This window comes from Erpetoichthys calabaricus, chromosome 7 (genome assembly GCF_900747795.2).
Source record: "Erpetoichthys calabaricus chromosome 7, fErpCal1.3, whole genome shotgun sequence".
NCBI lineage: Eukaryota > Metazoa > Chordata > Cladistia > Polypteriformes > Polypteridae > Erpetoichthys > Erpetoichthys calabaricus.
Window position 1 is genome coordinate 157,849,957 of NC_041400.2, and position 20,512 is coordinate 157,870,468.

Sequence of the window (20,512 nt, forward strand, 5' to 3'; positions counted from 1 at the left end):
TGCAGTAAGGAGACTGTGGAAGATTGTGGATTCGCTTCCCGGTTCCTCCCTGTGTGGATAGCGCTTTGAGTACTGAGAAAAGCGCTATATAAATGTAATGAATTATTATTATTATTATTATTAAGTAAAAATGTAGTTATGAGCCTTTCTCATGAGACAGATCACACCAGAATAACATAAAACAAGCAAACAAATAAGTTCCTCCAAAAAAAAAAAAAAAAAAAAAAAAATTAGAAAAAAAGAGGACAGGCACTTGGAATAATAAATTTCATTAAGAACACAGGAAACACCACCCTGTGCCCCATGGGTGGCCATTTTGCTTCTGACGTTAATAGGTCATGTGCTGAATCCATTAGTACTGTTGCCTCTTAAAATAGCAACCATACTACCAAACTGATAAAAATACAAAAGAAAAAGATGTGGGTTAAAAGTATAGTACAGTATTTAGCCTGCAAAATCATCCTGTGTGCCACCACAATTTGAGTTAAATACGCCTCTTCTTCAAATCCACATCTGAAATAACAAACATTAACACTACTGTAAGGCTTAAGAGAGTACTACAAGTATAAATTCAAATTAAAATAGAGTAAATGCCACAGACTTTCTAACAAGATCTAGCCTTTCCAGACTGCCACAGGTCTTTTGGGTGCAAACATAAAACAGTTAACATTAGGCTAATGGTCTAACTGAAGTTCCATCTGGTGAGAAACAATATGCAACACCTTACAAACAGCCAACGAAAGAAAAGAAAGACCCCTTATATCAATTGTTGCTTTATTCCCAAAAGAACAGAAAGAAACCCATGTATGACAAAAGAAAAGCCTTTTTTGCTTAAAAAAAAAAAAAAGAAGCTGTCCAGATCATTTAACACTTTTTCACTTTTAACCAGATTTGAACTTCACTAGAGAACTACTGTTACTTTTTTCAAATATCACTCTTCAAATATCTTCTTAAAAGTTTTCATGTACAGCTTTCAGAAGGAGTGGACACTCAGAACAATAGTTTTGCCTTGTATTTGTTGTGTGCTAGTAATGGCACTGATCTGCTGATGATGTCACTCTGCCCAGTTGTACAATCACATGTCTGTCTAGGCAGGGCATAGACTGGTGCAAATGAGAATTAATGAGGGAAATAGCCTCTTAATCTCCTGGGTGATGCAGGAAAAGAGAATGTGACCAGGGTTTTCATCTGCTCTCTCCATAGCCCAGCCTGTTCTTGCATCGAGATACAATTATCCCTACAATACAGTATAATCTCTAGTGCTGCAAACTGGGTCCACTTTTAAAAGGCTGAAATGGCATATGAAATAAACACCAAAATGCAGCTCAGCAGATTATCAGTGTGAAAATAGGTATAGGCATGGTTTACTAAAAACATTACCTGAAAAAAAAGGGTGTGAAGAACTACCTACTAAGATGTCTTGCTCATGCTGCTTTAAGTGGCAGGACTATTATTTTAAATACTCCTTAACTTTTTTAATCATGTTCGTTTTAAACATGTTGCTTTGCATTTTGCTGTTTTACTTGAAAGAGCTAATTATTTTGGCCTTATCCTCTACATGACATGTTGTCCTGGGGGTCCTTTAGTTATCAGCTCATTCTGCTGTTGTGTGCTAGGAGGTGCTGCCGGAGCTCTTTTTCCCTGTAGTGATCAGACTGTATAATGCTATAATGCTTCCTCATTTGTGCCTGTTTTTACACAAGCCACTTATAATATATACATGTTGGCAAAGAGGTAGATATTTCTTTAATTAATATATAAGACATTATGAATGTCATTCTAGGAAATATTAACTTTGTTTTGTTTGCTTTCTCTACTGTTTTGTAATATACTTTATGTTACTGCTGGAGGAAGCAAATTTTCCCTTAGTAACCAAAAAAGTTCTGTCTCTCTGTATCGTTAATACACTGTTGTCTAATCTTTAAAGAATGTAAAGTAGACATGTTAATGCAAACACAATGTAAAAAGAACCCATTTATAAAAAAAAATGTTTTAATATGGTGATTTCACTGAATATAGTGTAACAGTCTCTGTGGCGTACAGCACACCTTGCTTAGACTTACCTCATTCTGCATTTTTAATTGCAGATGGTCTGCATATTGGAATGGCTTGCTATACAGTGCTGTGAAAAAGTATTTGGTCCTTCCAGATTTTCTCTATTTTTGTTTATTCACAACACTTAATTGTTTCTGATCTCCAAATATATTTAGTATAATACAAATGACAACTTGAGTAAGCACAACAACGTGTCATGAATAAACAAAAATACAGTAATTCAGGAAAGGGGCAAATACTTTTTCGCAGCACTGTATATCAGGATATCAGCATATTCTTATCCATTTACACTGTGTGCACTGCAACATTACACTGTACCGTGTCCTGATCTTGGTTCATCCCTAATGGTCTATCCTTATCTCAAAGTTGCAGACCTTAAAATTCAAAGCAAAAATAATTGGAAATAAAGGCACAAATAGGGTTGATTTAAATCCACAAACTTGGATAAGCAAGTGCTGGAGCTCATAACCTTTGAGAACACACCTTCTAACAAAATGAAAGGCTGCCCTCACAACAGGAAGTGAAAAGGTCAATGATTGTGTACAAAAAATAAGAGTGAAAATGACACAAAATAAAAAACAAAAACAAAAGTAGACTTTAATTCAAAATACTAATGTCTGATTCAGATTCTAGAACTGCCAAAACGAGTGCAAGATCTTGTAAAAAGATGGAGAATAACGTGAAAGCACTTGAATAACGAACCCATACAGAACATCTCCATATCAAATGTGTTCAAGAACTGCAGGATAGTTATTTGCTTTATGAGATAATCTAAAAAATATATAAGGTCCATTACAAGATTTTTTTTAATTTTCTACTTCACATTTACCATTTACACTACAATGGGTTTCCAGTATGCATCCATGTGTTTTTATGTCACTCTCCTTTATGCTTGGCCAACAGAAGCCTCCTTTTATGTCAGTCCTGGCCTGCTGGCACATACTGAATTGGCTTTTGTTTTTCTTCAGTTCCTTAGTGATTCAGTTGAAAAGAAACTGAAAAAATAGTACTTACAAAATCAATATATTTTCTTAAATTGGTGAAAAAAAGAAATGATATGGCTTTTAAATAAATACCTTACAAAACAAACTAAAATTAAATAATGCACAAAATAAAACAAAAAGAGAATTAAAAGTGCCTGGATTTTAAAAGAAAGCAACTTACTTAACAGTGATTTTAAACCAACATGTTGCTATAGTGAGTGAGTGTGTTCTCCGATAAACTGATATCCTAGACAGTGCTGGATCCTGCCTTGTACCCAATGCTGCCAAGACAGGCACAAGGTCCCTGTGAGCCTGAAATGAACTATGCGAGTTCCAAAAAATGATGAATAGATAGATGGAAGCAATTTATTTGTTTGTATTACAGCCTCACATTCAGAATGTTAAATTCCTCCATGCGTAAAAATAAACAGTAAGCTATGAAAATATAACAAGTCAGGCATTTGTGTCCATTTAATAAGTCTATAATTTACAAAGCTGTCTTTTTGGTAAACTTTAGTATAGAATATTTATCTTATTTAAAAGTATACTTTTATGCTGCACCAGCATTGTTTCAAAAAACACCCTAATCAAATATTTTCATATATTAATCCACTTCATCAAGCTGCCTACATTTCAGAATTATAAATTCCTTAAATGCTATTTTTATAATATTACATGTATCTAAATAAATGAAATTCCTATGATATATTACCATATTGAAAGCATCAAGTAAAAGTAAACAATTTCACTTTATTACTACGTATAATTACCTAAGCCTTTTTTTATTTTTGCAATAAAATAAGGCATACTTATACTGTACATACCTCGCATTATCATTGTGACTAGCAAGCATTGTTTGCTCCGATCAGCCAAGGCAGATATTAACAATGGAGGGTGCTCCTTACTTCCCAGCTTATCACAGTGACAGAAGCTGGCACCATCTCACAATCAGGAAATCATTACGCAAGCAGAGCGAGCGACAATATTTCCTTAGGGAGATAGTCTGTGCCAGTGCCTGGACTGGCTTAGAGGTGTTCATGCACATGATTTATCCAACACACCAGCTGAGGTGGCTGGGACAGCCTGCTGTCAGGGCTGTGTAGCAGAGTAACCATCTGTGCCCTGGGAGGGTAAGGGGGGTAAAAGCACTTAAGCTCTGCTAATGTAAACTGATGGCTGCACTTACTGAACAGAACAGTCTGAAAAATAAATGCAATTTGAGACAGCTGCATATGACATTGCTAACCGCATACATCACAAAAAATTATTTTTTCCTATAAAATAAATGCACACATCCTTTTCTAAGCTGCTTAACCAAAGTACACAATCACAGGGAAATCCACCACACTACTGTTTTTCTTTTCTTCTTGTGAACATCTATTTTAAAAGAAAATCATAATTTTAAGGTTAAGTTGGGGTTTGAGGATTCGGGGCGGGTTTGTAGGGCAGTTTTATACACAATTTACATTACATTTCTATAATTATGAAGTTATTAAGCAGTTCACATATGTTTGCAGCCCGTGATTACATCACAAACATTAACATTGTTATCGTTTTTTCGTGTCTGCCATTTCTATAGGAGGGTGACAATGACTTAAATTCCAATGGATGTTTTTCAAATGTTGACAAGCAATAAGCAAAAGGTATCACTGAAAACCACAGAAAACAAAAACATCAAAAAAAACAGTACAAGGAAAGTTCGAAGAAAGAATTTTTTTTAAATTGTATAAGTTTGGGGATCGTTGTGCAAATGTGTACAACTGAGCTGCGACCACAGATCTAACTGCTCTGTGGATGATTCATTCAAGCATTTCAAGGTCAGTTCGTTGTAATGAAAGTATCTGCTGAATGTACTTCGTAGTAACGAGATTTCTATAGACTCGTGTCATATGGGGAAACTGTCGGGACCATAAAAATACTTTGTTGTAATGCTCTCTCACCTCGGTCTCTCTCCTCTCTCTGCGCCGCTGCAAAGCCCCGCCCACCAAGCGTTCTGAAAAGTCTGAGTGAGTCTCTGTTGCCGGCAGTTCTCTCGCGGCCCGGCTGTCAGGCAGCTGCGGCTCGGTAGTGGGCCGCGGACCAGGGGTTGGGGCCCCTGCTTTATACCATCTGGATTTTGTATGCCAATGTTGCTTAAACTAAAACCTGCAATAACAGTTTCCATCATTTATATATTTAAACAAGTTTGGTATATTTAAAGTCAAAGTTTTTTCACAATCATGTATATGTTAATTTTCTGTTCTGAAGAGAAGCATTTTTTAAATATATTTCATAAATATAATTCCAATTCTTGCAGTTTTAAATGGGCTCCAAGGAGCCCCAGTCCAAACATGAAAACAAAAGCCTTAAACCTATCAAATACATCCATACTCGAACAGCAAAAGTTTTGAAATAAGAAAAATGGCCTTGTACATTTCTGAGGTATTACTGTGACTACAAAAGGTAAGTGGAAATAGTGAACTATATCACAGATTCGTGGCACTATTTTTGTGAGGTAAGAATATATTTCCTGTTTGCTTATCTGTTCACAGTGGCTGTTGTGGGTGGAGTTTTACATTCTCCAGAAGTGCTCCACCAATCGCCATAGCTTCAGGCTGCACACTTTCCTTCTCTGGCCTCTTGTATTCTGTTCCCACCCAAGTTATGTTCTGCCATTGCTTGTAACAAATGATACTCTAAACAAAGGTATATGATATAGTGGCAAAGATCCAGTATGCTATGAAACCATTGTAACTATACTATATATGGTTCAAAACATGCACCAGCTTTGGTGACAGATGCATACTCAAATCATATTTTTTCCTGTGCCATATCTACTCAAATCATGCATTTTATCTGCAGTGCTGTCACATAAACTGAATCACATACAGACATTGTGGTTTGACTTCAAACTCATAATCAAATTATATAATTTTTTAACCTAAACTATGCCTCATATACAATAATGTTCTGCATGATATCTGCAGTCTTTTCCACTACAGCCATTGTGCAATCTCAGATGTGTGCCAGTATCAAGGAATACAAGGAATGTCGGGTCTTCTGTGGGTCACTTTCTAGCACTGTGCTCTTCACCCATGGCTTGCTCTGTCACAGTCTGCCATCTTCTGTTATCTCCAAATGGAAACTAGTAGAGGCTGTGTGCTAATCACTCCAAGTGTGTGAAAAACATTGTAATGCCATTCCCAGTGCTTTTACATATTAAACCATATGAAACTGAAACCATGAACCACATGGGTGATTGTGGCAGTACCAACTTTTTATCTATTACATTCTGTTTGGTTAAATTTGATAATGCCTACTGAGGAGGGTGGCAAGGTATTCTAGTGCTTGAAAAAGTACAGAAAAAATCCAGTTCTAAAACAGTATGGCACCGGCATTTTGTTAATGTCAGTAACGGAAGTAAATGGTAGTTTATTATTATTTACTAGTGTGATCACAGCTCTAGATTCCCCTCGGTCTTAGATGAAATATATCTAGTATGATTCACCATGGGATAATCCACTATTTAATAATATCATTAAATTCCTAATATTAGAGGAAAATGTGAATTTGGAAATTTATTTCATCACCTACTCAACATATACCAGGACCAGTCACATTCATATACCACAATCAAGAGATGAGCTGCAGAGTTTCACCACGACAGGACATCTCTCAAAGATAAACTAAGGTCTGGCCAGCCTTCGACATCAACAACAAAAGAAAATGTTATAACAGTGAAGCAAATTGTATCGGAGAACTGTAGAGTGGTGATGCATGCAGCAGCAGAGACTACAACAATTATTTTAGGCCAATTTAATCCTATCATCATGAACAATTAAACATGATCAAGGGCTATGTATGTTGAGTGCCTAGAATGTTGACTCCTGAAATTCATTCTCATTGCATGTTCATGCTCCAAGGGATCTTAATTTAATTAATTTAAACTGAGAAAAATTTATGAAGTGTTTGATAACCAAGGACAAACTTATATACACCACTACGACTCAAGACTTCAAACAATAATTGGAAAAACAATAGAACCACAATGATCCTCCAATGAAATTCAAGGTCTAGTCCAAGATCATGAGCACAATTTTTTCAAGAAGCTGAGTATATAGTCCATATTGATTACATGCTTCAATCACTGGTCAATATTACACACTGATTTGCTTTGGCATATGTGGGGAAAACAAGGAAAAAGCATCAAAAAAGTTGTCAACCATCCCCAGACCCTGCTCACACTCTACAAAGCTGGAAGAGCTTATCTGCAGAAACATGGATTCTAAGAAATGCCAAACATATTCACCACACCTATAACTACAACCTGCTCCTAAATCTAAAGGGCTGCTTCATTGGGATGTGTGAAATGTAGTACTCTAGGATTAAACCAAGGTGCGTATTGACAGTGATTGGCTTAAAGACTGTAGCAACATTGTTGGGCATTTCACATGTCCCTCGTATTTCCACAGAAGATGTGTTAAGACTGGCTGAAGAAATGTGTACAAAAGTCATTTTGCCACTGTTCAACCAGTGTCATTTAGGGAAACTGGTGTACTACAAACAGATCAGAAATGTTGCATTCCCTTGCTGACTTAATTTGACAACCAAGACATTCTAGCTAAACATTCAACACTCACATCATATGAAGCACAAGCCTCAATATAAATTCAGCCATTCCATTTACAGTACATTTAAGAAATTCTCTCTTTGTCTCACTCTCTGTCTTCTATTAGATAATTGTAATGGTTATAAAAACACAATTTTTTTCTAAAGAAAAAAGTTAATACATACTAAGGTTCAGACAATTAACATTCATTTATTCTCTAAAAACCACTCATTCCAATAAAAGGTCTTGTACAGCTGGAGTATACTGAAGCAGCAAGAGGGCAAGACAGGAACCAACCATTAATGAGGTGCTAGTCCTTTGTAGGACACATCCACACACAGCCACCTTTAAGAGATGAGGAAGAAAAATCAACTATGGAAGAATATGCAAACTCCACAAACATGGACAGTGACTGCAATCATCCATCCATTTTATATAGTATTAATCTAAGTTTAGGCATAACTTTAGGATTAGGTATGCCATTAACCCCGTTTATCTGCTGTTGATGATGAAGGTGATGCTGGCATCAAGTAATGTTCAATAAACCAGGCTATCCGATCTTTAACAACAGCGCCCCTCTCCCAAAAGGGTAACTCTTATGTGCTTTAAATGCTGAGAACATTAGCTGGGACATATAACTCATTTAGTTTGTTATGAGTATTCTCTAAGTAAAGCCATGCCCACTATACATGTTGTGGGCACTGCTCAGGAGACATGCTAACCACATGCCCAGATCACCTAAACTGGTTCCTCTTAAGCCAAAGGAACAGTGGTTTTATTTTGATGCCCTTCCAAACTGTTGAGTGAATTAGGCCACTTACACACTTGTATTCTTCAGATCACCATCCAGAGCTCACGACCATAGGTGAGGATGAGAGTGTTGACTCACCAGTCAGCCAAAAGCCTTGTCTGAGGACTTAAAGTAGCAAACATTGCCATTGCATGAATGAAATCTAATATTTCATTAATCACCTGATTAAGTACAGGCTGCTTGGCTGGTGACACTATTAATTCCAAACCTGTTCTAAAAGGGCCAATGATGTACTACATCAGCCTCCCTGTATAACACTTATAGTGTTAGTCAAAACATCACCACATTTCATTTTGTGATTTCAACTAAATACTAAATGTAATAATTATCATCATGTACCCATTCATTTTCACAATTGCTTCTTAATGACCACCGATTGGTATAGTTGTTCTCAGGTCAAAAACAATTAAGGTTGTCAAATGATCCATGAGAAAACACAGACAAGAGGAGCTGTAACTGTTCTAGAGGTTTGTTACTGACTGGCTTTGGGATTCTGACTAAAAGCTGCTGTTTCAGGATTTCTGGGGCTTGCGGTTTCTCTGTAAGGAAAGCATAGTACAAATAAAGCAAGTTTGGTTTTTACTGCTGTTTAAAGAAATAATTTTTTTTTTTTTTCTTTTTCCATTACATGGATAACCAACATTTTCTGCTGTTTTAAGAAATACGTGCTTTTATCGCTTAAAATTCAAATCCACAAAAATTCAGAGAAAACCCAACACTGGGATAGAGTGTTAAAACCAAAATATAAAACTATAAAAGACACAGACAATAAGTCATATGTGTACATTTGATGGATGTACAGTATGACACCTTGGAGGTTGTGTTTTCTTAATAAGCATGCAAAAGCCTTTACTGGATCTGAGCAGGCTCATTAAAACAGACCTTGACAGCAAGGGTACGGATAATAAACCAGTAAGGAGGAGGACAGCTACTCATAGAGTCAATCATCAGCAGCACTGCAGCTTTTTATAATAAAAATATTCAAAAACTGACAAAGACACTATTTTCAAGCATACCCAGACTGAACCAAAACCACAACAGGGGTCCTTATATTTGAGAAGGAAAAACTACAGATAATGAAAGCTCAAGGCCAGACAGGAGCAGAAACACCAATTACTGTGCATCTGGATTAACCTCAAACCCTGATGATTTGACATTAAAACTGTGACTACAGGGAGCCAGAGCCTTGAAGCTACGGCATCAGCCACATCCAAGAACCAACACTGGACTTGACACCAGTTAAATACACCCACAAAGAACACAGCAAGTTTAGAATCATCAGTAAACCTAACCTGTACAAATGAGAAAACCTTAAGAACTACAACAATAACTCCTCATTAATCCAGGGTCCACAGTTTGACTCCCACATCTGGTTACTGTCTGTGAGGAATTATGCACATTCTCTCTATGTCTGTGTGAGTTTTCCTCCCACATCCCCAAAGTGCATGTTAACCTAAGTGGACCCATGTTAATGTGAGTGTGGACATGAGTGGGTCCTAAAATGGGTTGGAATTCCATTCAGGTTTGGATGTTGCCTTGCACTTAATACGTTGAGACTGGCTTTAATCTCCATCCATCCATCCATTTTCCAACCCGCTGAATCCGAACACAGGGTCACGGGGGTCTGCTGGAGCCAATCCCAGCCAACACAGGGCACAAGGCAGGAACCAATCCTGGGCAGGGTGCCAACCCACCGCAGGGCTTTAATCTCCTGCAACTAAATTAAGACTATCAGTGAAATGTGAAAACAAATAAAACATCATCAATAGAATAGAATAGAATAGAATAGAATGCCAAATAAGCAAATAAACTAAATCAGTGTTCTAGCATTATACTAAAGGGATTGCTGGATGACAACTGGTTACAAAAAGAATGATCGTCTGTTGTAAGAGGACATCATCCATTACACAACATAAAGGGATTAGATTATTTTATAGCATAAAACATACAGTGACTCAATCTGTGATCAGTAAAAAGGATGGTCACAAAACAATATTTTTTAGGTCCTGCTTTTCTAAGCTTTACGATAATTTAGTTGCAATGCTTCTTTACACAAAGATTTATAGTAGCTGAGCCAGCACATGTATTTGTTTTTTTTTTTCTTTTGCTGTATAAACAAAGAGCAAGGAATGGAAGCTTGTTTTAAAAGTAAATGAGAGGCGACTGGTATATTAGGCTTTGCGTTAAAGAAAGTGGAATAATAAACTGAAAAAAAAGTAATTGGTGAAATCATCCTGTGCAGCTTCACAAATGGCAAGAAAAGCTACTTTAATAAATTCAGACCTTTTTAATTTTGTCCATTAAATTAAAACGGACATCGCTTGAGTTTGAACAGTGACCTTCTTTTAAGTGCAGCAGCTTACATTTTTAATTGGGGGGAAAAAAAGGTTGAATTTGAAATTGCTGCTTAATAAACAATAGGCTTTTTTTAAAGATTTGTACTGTGTTTATTATTTATTGCTGTGCGTCATACAGTTTTGGTAAGAAATAAGTACTACATAAACCATATTTTATAATTACACCTCAAGAATTACAAATGTATAGTTGATACACTGAAGAAAAAAAACACTTGCATTAAAAAAGTGACTGCATATTTTAACAGCAAAAAGCTGTAGTACAATTAATGATTTAAAATGGTTAAAATGTATAAGTGCATGTATATTTACATTTAGGCAGCATTTAATTGCCAAAATCAATTAATTGATTGTGTGAGGGAATATATATATATATATATGTTGTTGTTAGAGAAATGGTAAAAACTGTATTTTTTAATTAAGCCTTGTTTCAGATTGATATATTACAGAAAAAAATACTAAACAATTTGACAGCCTGTAATTATTAAAATCATTTTATTTTCTTTTATATCATATGTATTATGGATAAATATTTTTGTACATACTTTATTAGTTAAAGTCTGTATTATAAGGAGTTTTTATTTATTTTAGTTTTTATGGTCACTGAACAATAAGCCGACAGAATAGTTAACACCTGAGGTCTATAGCTTAATTATAAAAATGCACTTTAACATAGGACATAAGACTTCTATTTGTCTGGTTATGCAGAAGATTAGTATAAATGTTTTTTTAAAAGGATAAAGAAAAAATAAAAATCATAATCATTATCGGAATCAGTTGATCAAGTAACATGAAATCGGTGGTCAGTACCAGCCTTAAAAAACCTGATTGGAGCATCCCTAATTTACTAGATGCACTTTTCCAAAGGAGTGAATACTTTTCAAAGGCAGTGCAATATTCTCAAACCCATGTACCCTGCCCAGGGTCCAAATATAAAAAGAATTCATGGAAGCCACTGAATTATATCCTGATTTAGCCAGTCACCTTTGGAAACAGAGTTGGCTAGATATATAGCAAGGAGTAAAGCACCTGTGAAGAAATGATGAACAAAAACAACACACAAACAAATGATGAATTGCTGGGGTTTTAAGCTGAATAACTGATGATGTGAACACAAGAAAGCTTCAAGGCTTCTACATCTCACAAAAAAACATATTTTCTAAGCAGTTAGTTAGGCTGCAAAATCTTCCTATGTGCCTGACATGCAAAGACAGGGTAGTGTACTCTTTTTAAAGCATTTAATAAGCTACTCTTCTGTTTTTATGTCACTACTACAGCCTCAAAGCTTTCCTGTTATGAAAATCCTTTTTTTTATTTTTCACATACATACCATAGCAAATTATAAATGTTGGAAAAGCAATATGCATAAGACTAGAAATAGTGAGGTATATTCTTACTAATGGCAGAGATTTGTACAGTAGATTCAGAGTATGGTCAGCTCCATGTAGTGAATGCAATATTGAGCATAGAATTTTTTTTTCCTCAATAAAAAAGCTAATGTTCAAACAACAAAATATATAGACAAGAAAAATCATTCATCAGAGGTATAATAAGAGCGTATGTATTAAGACATAATACTCCCTTTGAACTGAACTGATCTGCAGAAGTTTGTCTGAATTTTATCTACAAATATGAACAACCAGCCAGCAGCAGGTGGCAACAAATATAATCTAGGGGCAAATCTTTTCCAAATTGTTTAAAATTTTAATTAAATCCACCAATCCTGAAATATAAGCTCCAAGACTAAAAGATATCACGTGCATAGTGGGGAATGGGGCATTAAGGGGTAGTGTGTGTAAAGTTTAAGAAGGACAATAATGAAGAATGAACAATAAATACAGTGGTGTGAAAAACTATTTGCCCCCTTCCTGATTTCTTATTCTTTTGCATGTTTGTCACACAAAATGTTTCTGATCATCAAACACATTTAACCATTAGTCAAATATAACACAAATAAACACAAAATGCAGTTTGTGGTTTTTATTATTTAGGGAGAAAAAAAAATCCAAACCTACATGGCCCTGTGTGAAAAAGTAATTGCCCCCTGAACCTAATAACTGGTTGGGCCACCCTTAGCAGCAATAACTGCAATCAAGCGTTTGCAATAACTTGCAATGAGTCTTTTACAGCGCTCTGGAGGAATTTTGGCCCACTCATCTTTGCAAAATTGTTGTAATTCAGCTTTATTTGAGGGTTTTCTAGCATGAACCGCCTTTTTAAGGTCATGCCATAGCATCTCAATTGGATTCAGGTCAGGACTTTGACTAGGCCACTCCAAAGTCTTCATTTTGTTTTTCTTCAGCCATTCAGAGGTGGATTTGCTGGTGTGTTTTGGGTCATTGTCCTGTTGCAGCACCCAAGATCGCTTCAGCTTGAGTTGACGAACAGATGGCCGGACATTCTCCTTCAGGATTTTTAGGTAGACAGTAGAATTCATGGTTCCATCTATCACAGCAAGCCTTCCAGGTCCTGAAGTAGCAAAACAACCCCAGACCATCACACTACCACCACCATATTTTACTTTTGGTATGATGTTCTTTTTCTGAAATGCTGTGTTCCTTTTACGCCAGATGTAACGGGACATTTGCCTTCCAAAAAGTTCAACTTTTGACTCATCAGTCCACAAGGTATTTTCCCAAAAGTCTTGGCAATCATTGAGATGTTTCTTAGCAAAATTGAGACGAGCCCTAATGTTCTTTTTGCTTAACAGTGGTTTGCGTCTTGGAAATCTGCCATGCAGGCCGTTTTTGCCCAGTCTCTTTCTTATGGTGGAGTCGTGAACACTGACCTTAATTGAGGCAAGTGAGGCCTGCAGTTCTTTAGACGTTGTCCAGGGGTCTTTTGTGACCTTTCGGATGAGTCGTCTCTGCGCTCTTGGGGTAATTTTGGTCGGCCGGCCACTCCTGGGAAGGTTCACCACTGTTCCATGTTTTTGCCATTTGTGGATAATGGCTCTCACTGTGGTTCACTGGAGTCCCAAAGCTTTAGAAATGGCTTTATAACCTTTACCAGACTGATAGATCTCAGTTACTTCTGTTCTCATTTGTTCCTGAATTTCTTTGGATCTTGGCATGATGTCTAGCTTTTGAGGTGCTTTTGGTCTACTTCTCTGTGTCAGGCAGCTCCTATTTAAGTGATTTCTTGATTGAAACAGGTGTGGCAGTAATCAGGCCTGGGGATGGCTACGGAAATTGAACTCAGGTGTGATACACCACAGTTAGGTTATTTTTTAACAAGGGGGCAATTACTTTTTCACACAGGGCCATGTAGGTTTGGATTTTTTTTCTCCCTAAATAATAAACACCATCATTGAAAAACTGCATTTTGTGTTTACTTGTGTTATATTTGACTAATGGTTAAATGTGTTTGATGATCAGAAACATTTTGTGTGACAAACATGCAAAAGAATAAGAAATCAGGAAGGGGGCAAATAGTTTTTCACACCACTGTAAGTAAATATAGCACTTCCAAGTAACTACTCTAGTCATTCATCGCTCAACAAATCTTAAGTGAACTGATTCCCTAAACTGTTCACCCCACTATGTAAATGCAGGTCAGCGTATCATACATAGTTCATTGTAACAAATATTATTCTTTTTAATGCTGTAAATCCTTATTTAATTCTACTTTCCTTTTTTTGGGTTCCACAGTAGTGTTGCATCTTGGGTAGAAGGAAGTTTAATTGGGGTTGGTAGTAAGACTAGAATAAAAACTCATAGTTACTAGATAAAGTAAATAAATGAATCAATGAGTCAGTGAGATGTATTTATTGGGCCTGAGTTGCCTCGAAAGCTTGCATATTGTAATCTTTTTAGTTAGCCAATAAAAGGTGTCATTTTGCTTGGCTTTTCTCTACATTCATAATGGCTAACACGGTACAACACCCTAGTACTACTGACCTGAAGCAAATCACTTGAGTCAGCATTAACATTTTGGTTGTGCAGTATACAACATTTGCATAAAACAAGCAAAGAGCATGTACTATGCCTCTTTTAAGGATAAAGCTATCGGTTTAACCATGGTAAATGTTTTCTAGTGACCTAGGGAAGTGTTACCAATCAATAAGACAATCTTTATTTTATACAACACCATTTTACAGAGCACACCTTCACAAGGTTTTTACTCTTATTTTGAAATGCATCTTTGTTTGCTTTGTAAATACTACAGCTTTTAAATAGAGGTTACGATTATAGGCTTAACGTGTATATACAAAATTGTCCGAATAGATTATGAATAGCCCGATATAACAGTAATACAGTAATAAGATAAGTACAACTGATGAAGCTGATTAATTGCAGATGAGAAGACACATACAAGAGAGTCCCTGAGACTAGCTGAATAAGCATTGGCCAGGAGTTGAAAAATGGGTTTTTGAAACTGTGAGAAGGCTGATGTAAGATGAGTCCTGCCAGTGTGCCATTCTGCCTCAAATACACCAGTGACTGTTGGGGCTTCCTTTATGGATCATCACTATTGAATGCAAAGTACAACACACTCTAGTAGCCACAGTCTTCCAATTCTGACAGGCAGAGATGGTATTTCACTTCCAGTACAGCTTTCTCTTTCTCCTCTGGAAATTTCTTACAGGACATCCTACCCTGTGTGTATATTTGTGTTGCCTTTTGACCTGCCAGTCTCTTGCCAGCTGGGTACTCACACACAGACTATATATTTAATTAAGGAGTACTTGCATTACATTCTTCTTGGACTATATTTTACTTGGCACTCAGAAAAAGTGGCAGAAACTTGTGATTAACAGCAATGTATCACAGAATATTTCATTTAAATTATATTATTATGCTGCTTATCCAATTACAGCTATGCTCCAAGTGTTTCCATAATTAAGTGAAAAATGGCACTGGGGCAGAAACAAATTGAAGCTGAAATCAAAAATAAAATATGGACAGTAGTTGTTACTGTTTATGTTTGCGCAAAAATAAAAAACAAAATCATCAGGCAATGACCATTAGAATCTGGTCTTGACAGGTTAAAGAAATATCTATATATATATATAAAATCCCTGTGTGCGTCCAGGTGTCCGTGTGTGGGTGTCTTCTGGTGAAGTGCGCATGCGCGGGGCACGGTGCGATGCACGATATTACTGTCAGAGAAAGTTAGAGGCGTTTTACGGAAATACAAACCAGTATTACTGCAAGAGGAAATTAAAAGGTACACAATACAGTGACGCATATTACAGCCACATACAAGCCAGTATTACTGTAAGAGTAGATTAAAGGCATATTACCGAAGCGCACGCCTGTATTACCGCCAGAGAAAATTAAAGGTATATTACGGACGTACAAGCCAGCGGACGTACAAGACGGTATCCTTCAATAAGGGCACGCACAGGCATCCTTCAATAAGGGCGCGCACAAAAAGGCGAGCGTCAAAAGGGCGACCTCAATTGGGCGCAGCAAATAAAGGCGTGCGTAAATAAAGATCTGCACCTTTGTTGCTCTTCATATATTCCAGTTGAATAGAGCCGTACAAGACAGTATTACTGCCACAGAAAATTAAAGACACACAATACACGGCGGCAGCCCACGAAGAACGTTCAGCTCAGCAAGTAAACATCAACAAAAGAAAGGCTGAAAGAAAGAAAAATACGACCAACAAAAAGAATGAGGTCAAAGTCCCTTGCCATTTAATATAGACTGTTCCTACTAATGTTTATGCACTACTGTTCTAGCGCCCGTTATTGTAACGGGCTAAATGACTAGTTCAAGTAATAATCAAAAAGAGGATATCTATTTTATACTTTTGCATATGTATACATTTGTACCTATTTCTTGAATGCGCATTAAGATCTTTAGTTCAGATTTATTTGATCCATTTACATTGAACAGGAAAAGCATGTCAAGGTAATACAGGGAGTCCACTATCAAAATAGGGGACAAAGACAAAAAATTCATCATGCGGAATGGAAATTTGTCGTCCCTATCTAAAAAGGGTAAGGTGATCATCTCGATTGCAGCAACTATAGGAGGATAAAACTACTCTCAGTGCCTGGTAAGGTCCTTGCTAGGGTCTTCCTCAATAGGATCTGTGATCAGTTGCTCACCTACCAGTGACCAGAGCAGTCTGGTTTTAAGCCTAAGAGGTCTACCATCGACCGCATCCTGGCACTGAGGGTTCTCATGGACGGCAAACGCGAATATCGGCAGAGTTTCTTTGCACCCTTTGTCGATTTTCATAAATCATTCAACTCAGTTAATTGAGCTGCCCTGTGGGACATCCTGAGACACTGCAGCATCCCCAAAAAGCTGCAGGATATCATGGCCAGCCTGTACACTGGTACTATGAGTTACAAGGTACAATGACTATGTTAAATGGTGCGACTAAAAACACCTACAACTGAACACCAGCAAAACCAAGCAGCTGGTGGTGGATTTCAGGAGGCCCAGACCCCTCATGGACCCTGTGATCATCAAAGGTGACTGTGTGCAGATGGTGCAAACCTATAAATATCTGGGAGTGCAGCTGGATGATAAATTAGACTGGACTGCCAATACTGATGCTCTGTGCAAGAAAGGATAGAGCCGGTTATACTTCCTTAGAAGGGTGGCGTCCTTCAACATCTGCAATAAGATGCTGCAGATGTTCTATCTGACAGTTGTGGCGAGTGCCCTCTTCTACACGGTGGTGTGCTGGGGAGTCAGCATTAAGAAGAAAGACGCCTTACGCCTAGACAAACTGGTGAGGAAGGCAGGCTCTATTGTTGGCATGGAGCTGGACAGTTTAACATCTGTGGCAGAGCGAAGGGCGCTCAGCAGGCTCCTATCAATTATGGAGAATCCACTGCATCCACTAAATAGTATCATCTTCAGACAGAGGAGCAGCTTCAGCGACAGACTGCTGTCACTGTCCTGCTCCACTGACAGATTGAGGAGATCGTTCCTCCCCCAAACTATGCGACTCTTCAATTCCACCCGGGGGGGGTAAACGTTAACATTTAACATTATACAAAGTTATTCTCTGTTTTTCACCTGCATTATTATTATTATCAATCTTTAATTTAATATTATTTATTTTATCAGCATACTGCTGCTGGATAATGTGAATTTCCCATTGGGATTAATAAAGTATCTGTCTATCTATCTATGAGGGCTGTGCAGAGTAGAAGCAGAAGCTCTGTGTTTTCCCAGTTGACTCTGGGGTTCGTCGGGAGGTGTTCTTACTCCTGTTCAATGCTTGGATGGACTGAGCGTTGCGCAGGGTCATGGGTCCAGTGTCTGTGGGGCATCTGTTTGTAAAGAAAGATTTAGTGATCTTGACTTCGCCGAAGATGCTGTGATCTTCGCAGTCAATGGAGGCTCTGATCAGGGCTTTCGAGAGGCTGAGCGAGGAGTCTGAGTGTCTGGGCCTGTGAGTGTCCTGGATAAAAACCAGGATCCAGGACTTTAATGACCTCTTGGGCACAGCCATCAGCAGTGTGTCTGTCTGCTGAGAGAATGTCAACCTTGTAGAGAGGTTCACTTACCTTGGCAGCAACATTCATGTCTCTGCTGACTCTTCCTATGAAGTCAGTAGACAGATTGGGGAAGCATGGGGAGTCATGAGGTTGCTGGGAAAGGGGTGTGTGGTGCTCCTGATATCTCTGAAAAAGGATGAAGGTCCAGTTCTTTTGAGTTCTGGTGCTTCCTGTTTTGCTATATGGTTTCGACACATGGATGCTATCCAGTGACCCAAAACGAAGACTGGACTCCTTTGGTACTATGCCTCTTCAGAAAATCCTTGGGTACCACTGGTTTGACTTTGTGTCAGATAAGCAGTTGCTCACGGAGTCCAAATGAGGCACATTACCTGCACTGTGAGGAAGTGTCAGTTACAGCAATGCGACCATGTGAAACGATTCCCAGAGGGTGATCCAGCTCACAGGATCCTCATTTTTGAGGACACGGGTACCTGGGGACATCCATGTATCACCTGGTTGTGGCAGATAGATGGACATTTCCGGGTAGGGGGACTGGACCACGTGTCTGCCTGGGGGGTTGCCAACCAGGATCCCAACCTGTTTCATTAATTTTTCAATTTCTAGCTAGCATTTTGTTTTTGGTGCACACTTAAAACAATACAGAGTCGGCCTTGGCGATGTGCAGCTTTAAGATTTGACATCATATTAAATAGAAAATATTCTGAGAGTAGTCAACAGAAAAGATGTCATTCCCATAATGCTGTGTGTTTTGACACCATCGACCATTCTATTTTACTGCACAGGCTAGAAAATGATGTTGGGCTTACAGGCACCGTGCTCGCTTGGTTTAGTTCTTACTTATCAAATCGATTCCAATATGTACAGAAATGTGCTGACAGTACTCCATCATTATACACAGAAGTTCAATATGGTGTCCCGCAGGGCTCAGTACTGGGACCTTTACTGTTTTCACTGTACATGCTTCCACTGGGATCTATCATTAGGAAACATAATGTTAATTTTCACTCGTATGCAGATGACACCCAGTTATACCTTTCATTTAAATCAAATGAAGTTTCTCCAATGTGGTCTTTAATTAGTTGTGTTAGTGAATTAAAGGAGTGGATGAATAAGAACTACTTGTCTTTAAATACAGATAAAACAGAGATGTTAATTGTTGGAGGGAATGATGCTGATCACAATAATATTTTGTCATCATTTAACTCAATGGGAATCCCAGTCAATTTTACTGAATCAGCCCGCAATCTAGGAGTTATCTTTGACTCTAGCATGTCATTTAAAGCGCATATTACAAAGTTGTCCAAAACATGTTTCTTCCATCTTAAAAATGTTAGGAAATTAAGGCGCTTTTTAAATAAACAGGATTCTGAGAAACTAATTCATGCATTTATCTCTAGTAGGATTGACTACTGCAATGCGGTGTTCACTGGATGTTCAAACTGTTCTTTATACAGCCTCCAGTTAATCCAAAATGCGGCTGCGAGAATTATTACAAGAACAAGAAAATACGAACACATAACTCCAGTTCTTAAATCCTTACACTGGCTCCCGGTTAAGTTCAGGGCAGATTTCAAAATCCTTCTGTTAACATATAAATCATTAAATGGTCGAGGTCCGGCTTACTTGTCTGAACTTATCATGACTTACAAACCAGAGCGCACATTAAGATCTCAAGATGCCGGTCTGCTTATGATTCCAAGGATTAATAAAATAACAGTGGGGGGTCGAGCTTTTAGTTACAGGGCCCCTAAACTGTGGAATGGTCTGCCTGCTACTATAAGAGATGCCCCTTCGGTCTCAGCTTTTAAATCCCGGCTGAAGACTCACTACTTCAGTTTAGCATATCCTGACTAGAGCTGCTGATTAACTGTACAGACTGCATCTCTGTTGTTAGTCATTAGCACTTAAACATAAGAAACATGACAGTTATAATTGGATACTAACCCTCACTTATTCTGTTTTTCTTCTCGGTACTCAAATGTGGCACTTGGTGCCACGGCCCACCTGCCAAGTTGTTTTGCCTGCCTAAGGAAAAGTCATCCCAGATGGAGGATCGCAGGAATCGTGGGAGAGAGGGGTCCTTTCATCGGATTGGCTGGCCCAGCACTGTTTCAGCTGTGGAATGGCCAAGTGGGGGAGGCAGCTTGAAGGATGAGGTCTCCAGGACTCTATACAAATACAAATCTTATTATGGGATATATCATCTACTGTTAAATTCTGCTCTGTACTTCTAAAATTTATATATATATATATTTTTTTATTTCTTACTATATTGAGAAATTGTTC

General features: G+C 37.8%; 1 protein-coding gene across 7 annotated transcripts in view; it reads right to left on the minus strand.

Moving 5' to 3' along the window:
* Positions 1-20,512, minus strand: part of wdfy3 (WD repeat and FYVE domain containing 3) — a 355,632-nt gene that overhangs the window by 291,051 nt on the left and 44,069 nt on the right. For 6 of the 7 annotated variants that reach the window (XM_051930199.1, XM_051930198.1, XM_051930195.1 and 3 more), the window contains exon 1: positions 3,863-3,879. The exons of the other annotated variant lie outside the window; for it this stretch is intronic. The gene's annotated coding sequence lies outside the window, so the exon portion shown is untranslated. Of the gene's footprint in view, positions 1-3,862; positions 3,880-20,512 lie in introns of those variants that run through there. 7 annotated transcript variants of the gene reach the window in all.